At 38.1% G+C, this 12,828-nt stretch overlaps 1 protein-coding gene across 16 annotated transcripts in view; it reads left to right on the forward strand.

Moving 5' to 3' along the window:
* The first annotated feature begins 2,967 nt into the window (after positions 1–2,967).
* Positions 2,968–12,828, forward strand: part of EPN1 (epsin 1) — a 43,362-nt gene continuing 33,501 nt past the window's right edge. For 8 of the 16 annotated variants that reach the window (XM_087946371.1, XM_087946370.1, XM_026682383.2 and 5 more), the window contains exon 1: positions 3,084–3,769. The gene's annotated coding sequence lies outside the window, so the exon portion shown is untranslated. Of the gene's footprint in view, positions 3,770–3,887; positions 3,957–12,828 lie in introns of those variants that run through there. The other 8 variants (XM_087946369.1, XM_026682379.2, XM_087946373.1 and 5 more) reach the window with 3 other exon arrangements.

Consider the following 12,828-nt stretch of genomic DNA (forward strand, 5'->3'; position numbering starts at 1 on the left):
TAATATGTTGGAATGTGTACAACTGCAGCATGACTCTTGAAAATTCCCAACAAGGACTGATGCAAAAATTTGCAATTATTCTGCCTCCAAAATACCAAAGCTTACATATGAAGTAAATAGTAACTAATACAACTAATGAAAACCCCAGCTGACCTTTCTCAGAATTTGCAATTTTTTAAAATTAATGAACTGCCGAATTTAGTCAGCCTGATGAAATGTGTGCTCATATTGATATAGGAAACTTATTTTAAATTCACCTTAATGGGGAATGTCATGTTGCTATGATTATTTCAAAGTGCCTTTACTGAGTTTGGCTTCTCTGGACATAGAAATGGGAAACAGCAAAATAGCTTCTTAATGTTATACTCTAACATCTGGTATTACTATAAGGCAAGCTAATTAGATCTGTTACGGATAAACTTTATATAATCATGTAATTTATAATATGTATTACAAGTACATCCACAAATTTTGTGTGTGTGTGTGGTGTGTATACCTACACACACACACACACACAATTATAATATATATATATATATATATATATATATATATATATATATATATATATATATATATATATATATATATATATATATATATATATATATATATATATATATAAACAATCCTGCTTAAAAGTAGGATTAGTATGGACAGATATTCCAATTTTAAGGAGAAAACAAGTTTTCGTGAACATAACAATTTCAAATAGGAAAGCTAGACACGTTGATCAGCTGAAAATTGTAGGTGGGCAAATATATTTCTTGCTGCAGAGTAACACAGTAATGGGAAATGCTTACCTTTTAAGGCCTGTGACTGCTAAAGTAACAGCATATTAAAGCTATAAATATCTCTAGAGCAATGAAATTTTGACATGCATTTTCTTTCCTATGTTTTTCTTAAATATATTTTATTACATTTTTTTATTCTGCCATTTAAGAAGTTCAGAATAGGAAAAATATCTCTTCCCAAATGTTTTTCTCGCAAGCACAACAATGTGAAACAGAATTAAGAGAAAAATCCAATCTTCTGGACCAATGTTAATCACTAAACCTAACAAATAGGTAGCCAGGATTAAAGCTGCAGTTGCTATAGATCAGAAGTGCAAAATTTATACTGGCTTTTTAAAACACCAATGACTTTAAATATATCCTAGGGACAAATAGTAGTCTCTTCCATGAATATCTGAGGAGTTACTGAAATGAAAAGGGTCTATGATTCAAAATTTCTACCTAAGGGAAGCTTTATCTCTGCAGGTTTTCACAACACACTTTCCCTTTTAACAGATGCATGATGTTGAAATCTTGATATCAGTATCTATCCTCTTTCAGTGAATGGGCTTAATTTACTGTGGGTTTTTGTTATTTTTGGATTGAACCTTCAGTATTTGGCTGGAATGGGAGGAGATGACAAATAATTTTGCTTGATCTTTTATCTGCTTTAGATTTCTCAGAAAATTAGTATTTTTAGATAGGGTCTTGAGTTTTTAGCAAAATATCTAAAGTAGAGAATGCCATTGTATTATTTTCTATGTATACATGCTTACAAGATCCTTTATTATTACTCCAGCTATACCATTCTTTTGTATGTGCCTAGTTTGTAGAATTTCATACATAACAGGAAAACTTTTCTATTCAACCAGTGTTCTCCAGCTCCAATAAACATATTTTTGTAGTCAGTCAGACTACTGGATTTTCGGGGGGACGGGGACTGTATGCTATCACTTAACATGCCAAATGGGGTGACTTTTATGGGTTGGGTACAAACTGCTTTAATGTTAAAAATAAACTGAGTTTTCTTTACATTTAATGGAAAATTTGCTGAATCTGTAAGATAAAAATAAAAGATTCAGAGTGATGATTTGGAGTAGTCTCTTGCCTTTATCAAAATATTGCATTTATAGGTACAGGCAGAAGATGGGACTCGAGAGATTGTTATTTTCCTCCCTCGTGGATCCAGTCTCAAACTTATCTTTATATTAATATCATGCAGGAAATGCTAGTGCTGTTCCTTTAAAATTTAGGTGGTGATTTGGGATTGGCTACTGTTCATCGCAGGACACATTTCTGATTGATATTCCCTTGGGGTGGGGATCGCCATTTGAGCAAGCAGATACCAATGTTAGGCGGAGGTTGGGAAGAAGTTCAGTATAATCACAGAAACAATTGCGACTCTTACTGGAGGGCCCCCCACCCCACCCTAAGTATAAACAACTGCTTTCTGACTTACAAAAGCATGGGTTACATTCACACAATACCATTTCGTTCATGAAACATTTGGCAAGGTTTGCCCTGAATGTAGTGAAATAAAAGTTGCTATTTCTGAGATTTGGGGTGGTGGTGGTAGAAATAGGGTCTCCCCCCCAAATCAGAATGCTTACATATGAAGAAATGAAAGAAAAACTTACGCTCAATTAAACGCCGTATGAAACGTTTACTTTTTAAAAATCTACACGACCTGACCGTTTGCATTCCCCTTCCCCGTTTGTGTTTTGTGGGTTTTTTTTGATCCCGGCTCGTTTTTTGATCCCGGCTCAATCAACTTGATTGCAGGAAATACGACTTCAGCAACAAAGTGATCAATGTCTGGAATACTCTACCCGGCTCTGTGGTTTCTTCCCCAAACCCCAAAAACTTTAACCTTAGACTGTCTACTATTGACCTCACCCCTTTCCTAAGAGGTCTGTAGGGGGCGTGCATAAGCGCACCAACGTGCCTACCGTCCCTGTCCTATTGTTTTTTGTTTTTTCTTATATGTACCCATTTCATGTATTCATAACTATGTTTATATTTATACCTGTTATCTTATTATCACTTGACAAAATAAATAACAAAATATTTTTTTTTTGCCTTGGCCCGATTCTCTATGATGCGTGAACTACCGGACTCTCAACATGGAGAAGAATGAGGGCGGAAATGGGCACCACCTGGAGGTGGAAGTTGAGCCGGCTTCCGCTTCCGATTTGCGGGCCGTCCTCCCGGCGCCGCTAGTGCCGCATCTACCCCGCGGGCTGAGAGAGGCCGAAAGCCTTCGGAAGGGCCATAGAGTCTTGGTGCGGTAGAGCGGCCCTCCCTTGGCCCAGATTTCTCTGCATTGCCTGGGATACGGGAGAGAGCCTACGGCGCGGGGGGGCGGTGTTTGGGGGTGTCTTCCGACGTGGGGTCTGGCCGAGGTTTTCCACAGGGACGAGGCTTGAGTTGTCTGCTCCTCCTCCTCTTCCTCCTCCTCCATTCTGGCCCCCGGAGTCCCGCTTGTGACTTCTGACCTGCGAAGCCTTTTTTCCCCTGGAGAACTGGCCTCCGTGACCTCCTTGCCTTTGTGACCTTTGAACCCAGTCCGTGCTCGCCTTCTCTCTTTCTCTCTCTTCTCGCCCTCCCCGAGGCTCCCATTCTTTTCGGCTTCTCCTTCCCTCCAAGGAACAAGTCTCTTCCGAGGTCTTTCGCTCAGGTCCGCTCTCGACTTCCACCTGACGTGTCAAGCTTCTCTGTGCCCAATTTCTCGGGGGGGGGGAGGGGGCGAGGCGGGGAGCTGTTTGAAAACGAAGCTTTCTTACTCTCCTGGCCTACCAGGACCCCCCCCCGTTTTTTTAAAGGGGGCACCGGCTATGCCTCCTGGCTGGAGGAATTGGGGAGGCTGAAACGCTTCCTAGGGGCTCTGGGGGAGGGAGGGGGGCTCCAGTGTCGGCGTGGTTGTTCACAGATCTGTTGGTGTGAGCCCCCAACCTTTCTGCGGCCTGGAAGATCGACATTTCCCTGACACTGTCCAGGTAAGTAAACTGCCATTGGCAGGTCAAGGTATGAACGGGAGCGAAGGGTGGAGGCTGGGGAAAGGAATTGGCTTTATATAACGTGTGGACAGTGTGTCTCGACTCCCATTTCCTGTTGGCTGGAGGTTCTTCTTTCAGTTTTAAGAGCCGAGTCTCGTCTCAGAAATTAACTCACAAAGAAAGACAGGTACGTATCCAGCAGGAGAAGGAACACGCTGCAATAAGGATGAATTTAGGCCAATATTTGGTACGTGAGACAAGTTATATTAGTGCCAAATAATGGGGAATAATAATTGATTGAAATGAAAGGATTTATATCAATTAACCTCCAGCAAATTTGAATAGGGCAGGTTAAGTTTTAAATAAAGATGATTTATGAGAAGAGAGCACATTAGAATGTGTAATAGAAATAGAGAATAAAATGAAATTGATTGATAGACTATTCCGAGGTGGAAAGAAATGCTGCTTCATGCTATAAATCCATTATTACAATGTGTTTTGGTAATAACTGCTACCTTTTGATAGCTTTGATTATAGATTAGAACAGCCAGTCAGGGGTTATTAATCAATACAGTTCTTAGTTGAATGTCTGTATTCAGAGATAGTATATCATTGATAAAACAGATGCTCTTCAAAAACCCCAGACTTCTGTATTGCTTTCATATCAGTTCTCCAGAGCTACATTGAAGAGTCCACTGTTGGACAGATGCATTATTAGTTCAATTTAATTTAAGAAGTTAAGTAACTTATTACTGAATTTGCTATTTTTCCTTCAGAACCACAAAGTGAAATACATGTTCTCTCACTCTCCCATGTTTTCATAACAACCTTGTAATTTTGATGAAGATAGGAAGTTTAAAATAATACACAATCTTTATGGCTAAGTGAAAATTTGAACCTGAGTTTTATCTCAGGTTTCCACATTTTTATTCATCTGTCCAAAATATCTTCCAGCTACAGTATATATGATAGTTATTCCTCCTTTGCCTCCTTTACTTTTAGCCTGGCCTGATTTGGAAATACAGTAGGTAAAAGAGAAGTATGGTTAGTCCTTGACTTACAACTGTTCATTTAGTGACCATTGAAAGTTACAATGGCACCGAATAAAGTGACTTATGACCATTTTCACACACATTACTTGCAGCATCCCCATGATCATGTGATTTACATTCAGGTGCTTGACAACTGACTCATATGTATGATCATTGCAGTGTCCCTGGATCATGTAATCCCCTTTTGCGTCCTTTTGACCAGCAAAGTCAATGGGAAAACCAGATTCTCTTAACAAACATGTTACTAACTTAACACTTGATTCACTTAAAACTGTGGCAAGAGAGGTTGTAACATGGGGCAAAACTCACTTAACAAATGTTTCACTTAGCAACATAAATTTTGGGCTCAATTGTGGTTATAACTCAAGGACTACCTGTCCAGTACCAGCCTAAAATGTCTTTGCTTCCCAAATTCCTTCTTGCAATTTCTTTTTTTAAAAAATAGAGGAAATTGGAGTCAGCTTGCTTTCTCCTTGTGTTCAGGTTATTTGAGAGATTATTTATACATTCTCTCATCTGGCTATCTTACCTAGAGTCAGTTTTGTCAGTGACCTTCAGGGTCTTGTGGTCTGTAGGTAGATTAGAGCAGGGGTCTCCAACCTTGGCAACTTTAAGACTTGTGGACTTCAACTCCCAGAATTCCTCAGCCAGCAAAGCTGGGAGTTGAAGTCCACAAGTCTTAAAGTTGCCAAGGTTGGAGACCCCTTGCTTAGAGTATATGGCTTAGCTTTGTTTCAAGCAAATTTGGGACATAATGGAATGACGCAACAGCTGTGACATTTAGGTAATGAACAGTGAAAAATGTTAAAAAGAACTGCTAGAAGAACACCAGAAATTATTTTCATTAAATCTTCAAATTAGAAATGTTTTAGAATCCTCAATCATTTCTAGTATGACAGCTGGGAATCACTTCTGCAATACTGACTTAGAAATGTAATTGTACATCCAGACTGCATTGTTAATCTGCTTTGTTTTTGTGGACTTAGTTGTGTTCCATATGTGCTCAACCTTCACTGAGTCACGTAAAACTAATTTGCTATATAATCATGACTAGCTGATGGATAATGATAAAGAAGAGTTGAGGGGTTGGGGCAGGCTGAACTTTGAAAGGTTTTTTAAATTGTTTTAAGGAAAAGTTTTAAAATATTTCATTTTTAGGAGTATTATAATTAATGAATTTGGAAAGCAATAAATTAAGCCTACATTAGCAATATTTTCACAGAATAGTATTGTACCAAACATATTGCACAAGTTCATACTACTTTTTGACTAATTTTTCTCAATAGAATATCTTCCAACACTCTTAAGGAAAGTAAGAGATGGAATCTTTTTAGCATCTGAAGGATCCCCAGCTGGGAAAAATGGTTTTGGGAGATCATCAAAACTTGTGGATTCTTTAAAATTCAAATGGTTGAACTGCCTGGATTTTGTAACTTAGTGAATATTTACTAGCTCTCTCATTCTTCTTTTCTCCAACCCCCCAACAAAAATTAAATATATGCTATTAACAGTAATTGTTCTTTCCAGTAATAAATTTTCATTGCCTTATTTTGGAATTCCTTGAGATTTCTAGGAAAAAATGGCACACCTTTTCTGCATTTTTTGGATGGTCAGCGATTTCCAGGATAAATTATTCCATCAAGGCAGAAGAGTGAGCCACTATATATGAGATGTGAAAAGAAATCAGCAAATACTCTGGTGCTTCAAAATATGGTAGACTTACAGCTCCCCTAGTGCCCAATTCATATTGTCTTTCCCAACAGTTTACCTGTGAACATGGCTGTTTCGTGTAGCTGTCATGAGTTATAGCTATTGCATCTGGATCTTTGTCTAACTCCCTTTTGACATTAAGCAAGCAAGAGAGCAAATTTCGTTCATATTACAAATCATTCTGTTCTGCATCTGATTCCCCGTTTGTCAGCCTTGGAGGCCATATTTTACTCAGAAGCTCCAAGACTGCCACTATTAGTGCCTGGGAATTTGGGAGGGGGGATTTCATAGAGCGGTGGAAGATGAGACTAAACAAAATTCTTTCACAGGAAGTCAAGGACATGTCACCCTGCACCCGGAGGGGAGTGCTTAGAGGAATGGCTCCAGTTAGGATGATGGTTGACTGGGCCATGTGATGAACGGTGGGTGTAGGGGATGGATCTTTGATTTTCTTTTGGGGAGGGAAAGCCCGGAACTCTCAAATTTGGGTTTCCCCAGATGTGCCAATATGACGTCTCTAATAAATTCTTACTTGGATGAACTTTGTTTCTGAGCACTTAATAAGTTGGAACGCTTGCACCGTTAACTGCATTTACATTTTCTCCAGTACGGGAGGTAGGTAAAGATTTCCTTCTCCATACTATAGACAAAAAGTTTTGCATTTAAAAAATGCATCTTAAGCATTTTAAAGAACATGCTTCCTTTTTTGGTTGCTTTTGTTTTCTGGATTAATGGAGTGGTTTGCTTTACCCCCTCCCCCCCCCCCTTTTTTTTTAAACACAGGGAAAACGTTCCAGTCTTTAAACTGTTGTAAGAAATAACAACCCTTCCATGATTTTGTTACTTTCTAAGTAATTGGTTCCATCATCAACTGTTTATCATCAAGACATCAAAAGAATATTTTTCTTTTGTTGTCAATATTTGTATCCAGAAATGTGTACCAAAACATTTTCTAGGGTAATTTTTTTCCATGAAAAGGTTTCTCTTCAGGCAGTTTTATGAATTCAGAGTTGTATATATTCTAAGGTGATTGTTTTTAAAAAATTGAGAAGTGGGAATTTCATGGCTCCCTTTCCCTCACATCAAATATAGTATATGATTTATAGTAACAAAAACAATTAAGAATGTTGAGATACAAATTCTTATGGAACTCGTACTCATTTGCATAGGAAAATTTTCCCGAAAACACATCTTATGCATATTAAATGCTATAATGAGTGTGTTTATTGCGCAAATAATTATGCATAAATTATTTGCAAAATTCTTTCCTGAAAAATGTTTAGAAAACATGCATGTTTGTATCCCAACTTTCATCAGAGGAATGAAAATCAAAGTTCCTTAGCCATGTTGAACCAGATATGAGTGGATAATTGATTTATTGAAAACTGCCCATCAAGTTTGTAGTTGCACTTGGCTTTACCATCTAAGTTTCATGGACAAATTATGTCATTTGATCTTTATGCTAGATTCATATAATTCTCTTTCAAACCTGCTTTTGTTAGAATAGGTTGAAAACAATAGGGTGCTAGAGATCCAGATGAAGACACACAACTTCAGAAATATTGTATATTACACATTGTGGTATCTCTTTTCTACTATAAGAATCAGTTTAGATAAATGAAATTAAGATGATGAGAATATTAGATTCTGTTTCCAGTGCCAATTATTCCTGTTATAGAGTGGTATATCTCCTGCAGGATATAGTCCGTTGGGCAAGAAAAGCAAATTTCTCCAAAAGAAAATTTTAATTTATAAGTAACAAAAACAATGCTAGTTTTCATGCTGCGGTACTTTTTACCCTAACCCTACCAAGGACTATTTTATCCAGCATAAAGCAATTTCAACCTGACAAAATACATGGGGCTCCATTCATCAGAAGAGTATTCTGAGGAGATGGTAATACAAGTCTTATATCCTTAACATTTATTGATTCTAGATATAATCCCAATTTTCAGCTAAGATTAGCTGCTGAAGCAGTTTTAAAATTTGCCCAAAGCTACCGAATCATCAAAAAATGTTGCAGGATGAGTTACAGCCTCTGTCATTTGGCAAGGCAAGCAAGAGAAGGAAAAGCAAACCTATAGATGGCAATTGTGGTGTTTGAAGGGGAAGTGGGCTGACTGATGGTTTTTTTTAAAATGCCAACCCACAAAAACAGCTGTTAATTGAAATTGTCTACAAATTTGATTTTTTTTTTCTTAAAATGTTTGCTTAGGAAACTGCAGGAGGCTGACATCCTGTCAGAGGTCTATGTTCGCATGTGTTTTCATTTTGTGGCTACCTTATAGCAAGTTAGACCCTTGATCTGATTACATCTGATTATTGTCTATCATGACTGGTCAAAGACTGTCCATGGTCTCAGACAGAAAGCAAAATAAATTAGCGGTAGCACCAACAAGTGTATATAATGGCTGGAATAATTGCTGCATCAATTGATGGTGATTTTGTTTTTTTTAGTTGAAACAAATTGGGGTTTGGATTATAATTTCTGCAGTGGCCAGAAAAAAAGCTTTTTTATTTATTTGTGGAACTGTTTTTGCTGAAACATGACTATTTCACCCCCAAATCATTACTAATTTGCCTCATTTCATCAAGAAAAGTTACTTATCTTGATGTGTTCCCATTACCCATTAATCTACTTGCAGCTGCCTGCTTTCAAACTGCTGGGTCAGCAGGAGCTGGAGCCTATGACGGGGTGCTCACCTCACCCCAGCAGCAGCAACGGGTCTCGAATGTGAGCCTGCTGGTCATCAGTTCTAAGCCTGTGAGCCACCAGGCTGCTTCATTACCCCTTTTGTGGGCAACTTCACAAGGATATGAAAGGAGCTCCCAACCAGGCATCCCCCGGGCAATGGTGATGTTACTGGCAAATCCTTTGATGCTACCAACATGGGAAAAAAATCTTCATGTAATTAATTTTAAACGCCATATAGACCAGATTTTTAAATAGAAAATTAAAAGGGGTGAATTATAATGTATTAGAATCTTTGCTTCATGCAAGCATTCAGTCTTCTTGCATGCTGCAAAAACATGTAGAGAATTTCAAGAAGAGATTAAAAATATTTTGAGTGAATTGGAAACCTTTCGCCTATTTTTCTTTGCAGCTGTAGCTTTCTTCTCAAAATAGACGGTACTGAATCACAACATGGAAATTTCTTCACCAGCCAGTAGAACTCAGTGTCGTAGATACCCGTTAATCCCAGTAGTTGTAGCAAAAACGGTCACTTTTATTGCAGCCTATGTCAAAGGGGACATTTCTGAGCCACGCAGAGAAATGATTCTGTAGCTGGACTTGAATCACTTTGAACATTCTGATGATAGAGATAATTTACCTCTGCTTTTCAAGATAATTTAATTTATCTGGATTCAGTGTGAATCTTCATAGGAATAATTTTTCTGTAAGCAGTCCACCATGCTATGGCCCTGAAAATTACTGTAAATAAAGAATAACAAAATAGTAAAAAATTAAATATTAAATGAATTTTTGTGTGTTGCTGAAGTGTTTTGTCATGTATTCTCCAAAGTACCCAAAGGAGTAAATGTATGGAAACTTATCAAGGAGAGATCCAATCTAGAACCAAGGAGAAATGTCCTGAAACTAAGATCAATTAATCAGGAAAATGGCTTTCAGCCAGAAAATAGTGGGTGCTTCATCACTGAAGGTTTTTAAGAAGAGACTGGACAGCAGTTTGTCTGGAATGGTATAGGGCCTCCTGCTTGAGCAGGGATTGTATTAGAAGATCTCCAGGAACCCATTCCATCTCTGTTACTCTATATTCTGTAAAACTGAGTGCTGTCCAGAATATTTGAAGTACAGTTCCCTTAACTCCAGCCTGTATGTAGAATAAAGAGAGAGATGATAGAAACTATCACCCCCACATAGAGGTTAGAAAAGACTTATAAATGTAATAAAAATAAGAAAAATCATTGTATTATATTTGCCATTTCACATTGTCTCTCTAATGTTCCTTGCGATGTTTGAGAAGTGAAGGAAATTGAGCTATGAGTCTTCGGACAAAGTTAATGCTTCCTGTTATCAGCTGTTCTGAATTATCAAATTTGGGACTACAATTTCCAAAAGAAAATGCTTAACTGGGAATTTTGGGAGAAGCCTAGAGATTTCTAGGCTGGTGAAGAAGCTGTTCAGTTTTGCTGTTTTCCAAAACTGATGGACGTTGAACTTGTTTTAGGTTTTGTTTCTTTAAAAAAAAAATAACAATAATGTCTCAATGTGCTTTAAGTAGCTCTGTATTCCCAAGCAGGATGGAGAATAATATTCTTAAAATGGCCTTACCATCTATTTATACCGTCTTAACTGTATGAAATTAGAACAGTTCAAACACAGAAATTTAGAAAAGTGTGCCTGAAATCAACGCTCCCATTTATTTGAGCTCAGTGTGCTTGTTGCACATTAGGGCCTTTGGTCACTTTGGCTTCTCTTGAATCGTCTTCAGCTTATTGGTTGGTGACTTGAAATTTTAGAGCTGGAAACTTGAGTTGAACAAAATGAAAAGGGGCAGAAAAGAGGAAGAATGAGCCACTGTGACTCATTCCTTAGAAATGTGGGCTTCCTTCCTTATTGAGGTTTAAGAATATCAAGGCTTAAGTAGGGCAGGGGCTTTCAGGAAGTTAAAGAGAATTTGGGGTCAGATGTTGCCATCTGCACAATTTCCGTTTTCCGTTGCTCTTACCTCCCTTCTATTCCACCCACCCATACACTCTTGGGAATTTTCGCTTCCGGCCTGAATTGTCCCAGAAGCAATTCTGACAAATTCAGATTCACTGAAATCGCTAAAGTTACTTGGCTAGGGGAGGTGGGGGGGGGGAGATCTTCCTGTCTTCTTCTATATGGGGTTTGGGGCAGGGGGTAAGAAGTGAAATTAGTAAATAATATCGGAAATTCTGTGTGTTTGGGTAAATGTTCTTTCGTTGTGGGTTGAAGCATTTTATTCTGGTATGAAGACTTAAAACTTGTTTCCCCATTTTTGTCTTATTCCCTCTATTTTTTTTTTTTTCTCTCCAAGCCTTTTTTTCTTGGGGCTTCATAAATGTCAGTTGTGAAGATTCCAGTTCAGTTCCTTGTTCAGCTGCCGACTTTAATACAGGTATTCCTCGGCTTACAACAGTTCATTTAGTGACCGTCCAAAGTTACAACGGCACTGAAAAAAGTGATTTATGACCGTTTTTCACAGTTACAACCTATGTAACATCCCCGTGGTCATGTGATCAAAATTCAGACTCTTGGCAACTGACTCATGTTTATGACCGTTGCAGTGTCCCTGGGTCATGGGACCCCCTTTTTGCAAACTTCTGGCAAGCAAAGTCAATGGGGAAGGCAGATTCACTAATTGCAGTGATTCACTTAACAACATTGGCAGGAAAGATCATAAAATTCACTTAACAAACGTGTCAGTAACATACATTTTGAGCTCAGTTGTGGTCATAATTCGAGGGCCACGTGTACAATAATTTAAGCCTTTTGTAACATGTTTTGAAGCCTATTTCACAAGGTCATTACAAAGTTATAAGTAAGGTAGATTCTGTGCCTCCGTGAGCCTTTTTTGGAGGAAAAGCAACTGTAAAATAAATCACATATGAGGTTTTGGATCCTGATCTTGCAGGCTGATGCAAGTAAATGCTGCCAAAATTGCAACCTTAACAGATGTCTGCTAGTGTTTTGACCAAAGAAACCTGGCTGGAAAAAAAGGCGATGCTGCATTGTGTAAAAAGTAAATGGAGGAAGAAATGGGTAGCTTGATTGTATTGTTCCTCTGTCCCCACCCCTCCATGTTTCCAAATCTTACATCGTCTGGGAGATGTAGGACTAGGTAGTTTTCTTTGAGAAAGCAAATGCAACATGGCTGGCTGGGGAATTCTGGGAATTGAAGTCCATAAATCTTTAAAGTTGCTAAGGTTGGACATTCCTGCAGTACGTAGAATGTATTTGTTAGGGTGGGCTGTGTCCTTGCTCATGTCTCATAATATCTTCTTTTCCAGTTGCCACTGCTAAAATGCAACAGATCGATTTTTGTTCTGATCCAGAATAAGAAAATCTTCTTCTGTTGTTCAGCTGCAACTTTTGTCTTGAAGCTGTTACCCGTAAGCCCAAGAAAATGTTGAGTCTTTCAGATTTACAAGCCTTGATCCAATCTGCTTTTAAAGTGGCTAAACAACAGAAATGAAGAATGCAGCATCTAAAGTGCCATACTGAGCTTTTAATTTTACTTGCTTTTAAAGTTTCTCTGATAAAGAGCTGTGTAGAATTTTTTTGTCCTTTTCTTTCTCTTGGTTATCAAT

Source organism: Notechis scutatus, chromosome Z (genome assembly GCF_049901735.1).
Source record: "Notechis scutatus isolate UNSWTSFEM ecotype Mainland chromosome Z, rNotScu1.2, whole genome shotgun sequence".
NCBI lineage: Eukaryota > Metazoa > Chordata > Lepidosauria > Squamata > Elapidae > Notechis > Notechis scutatus.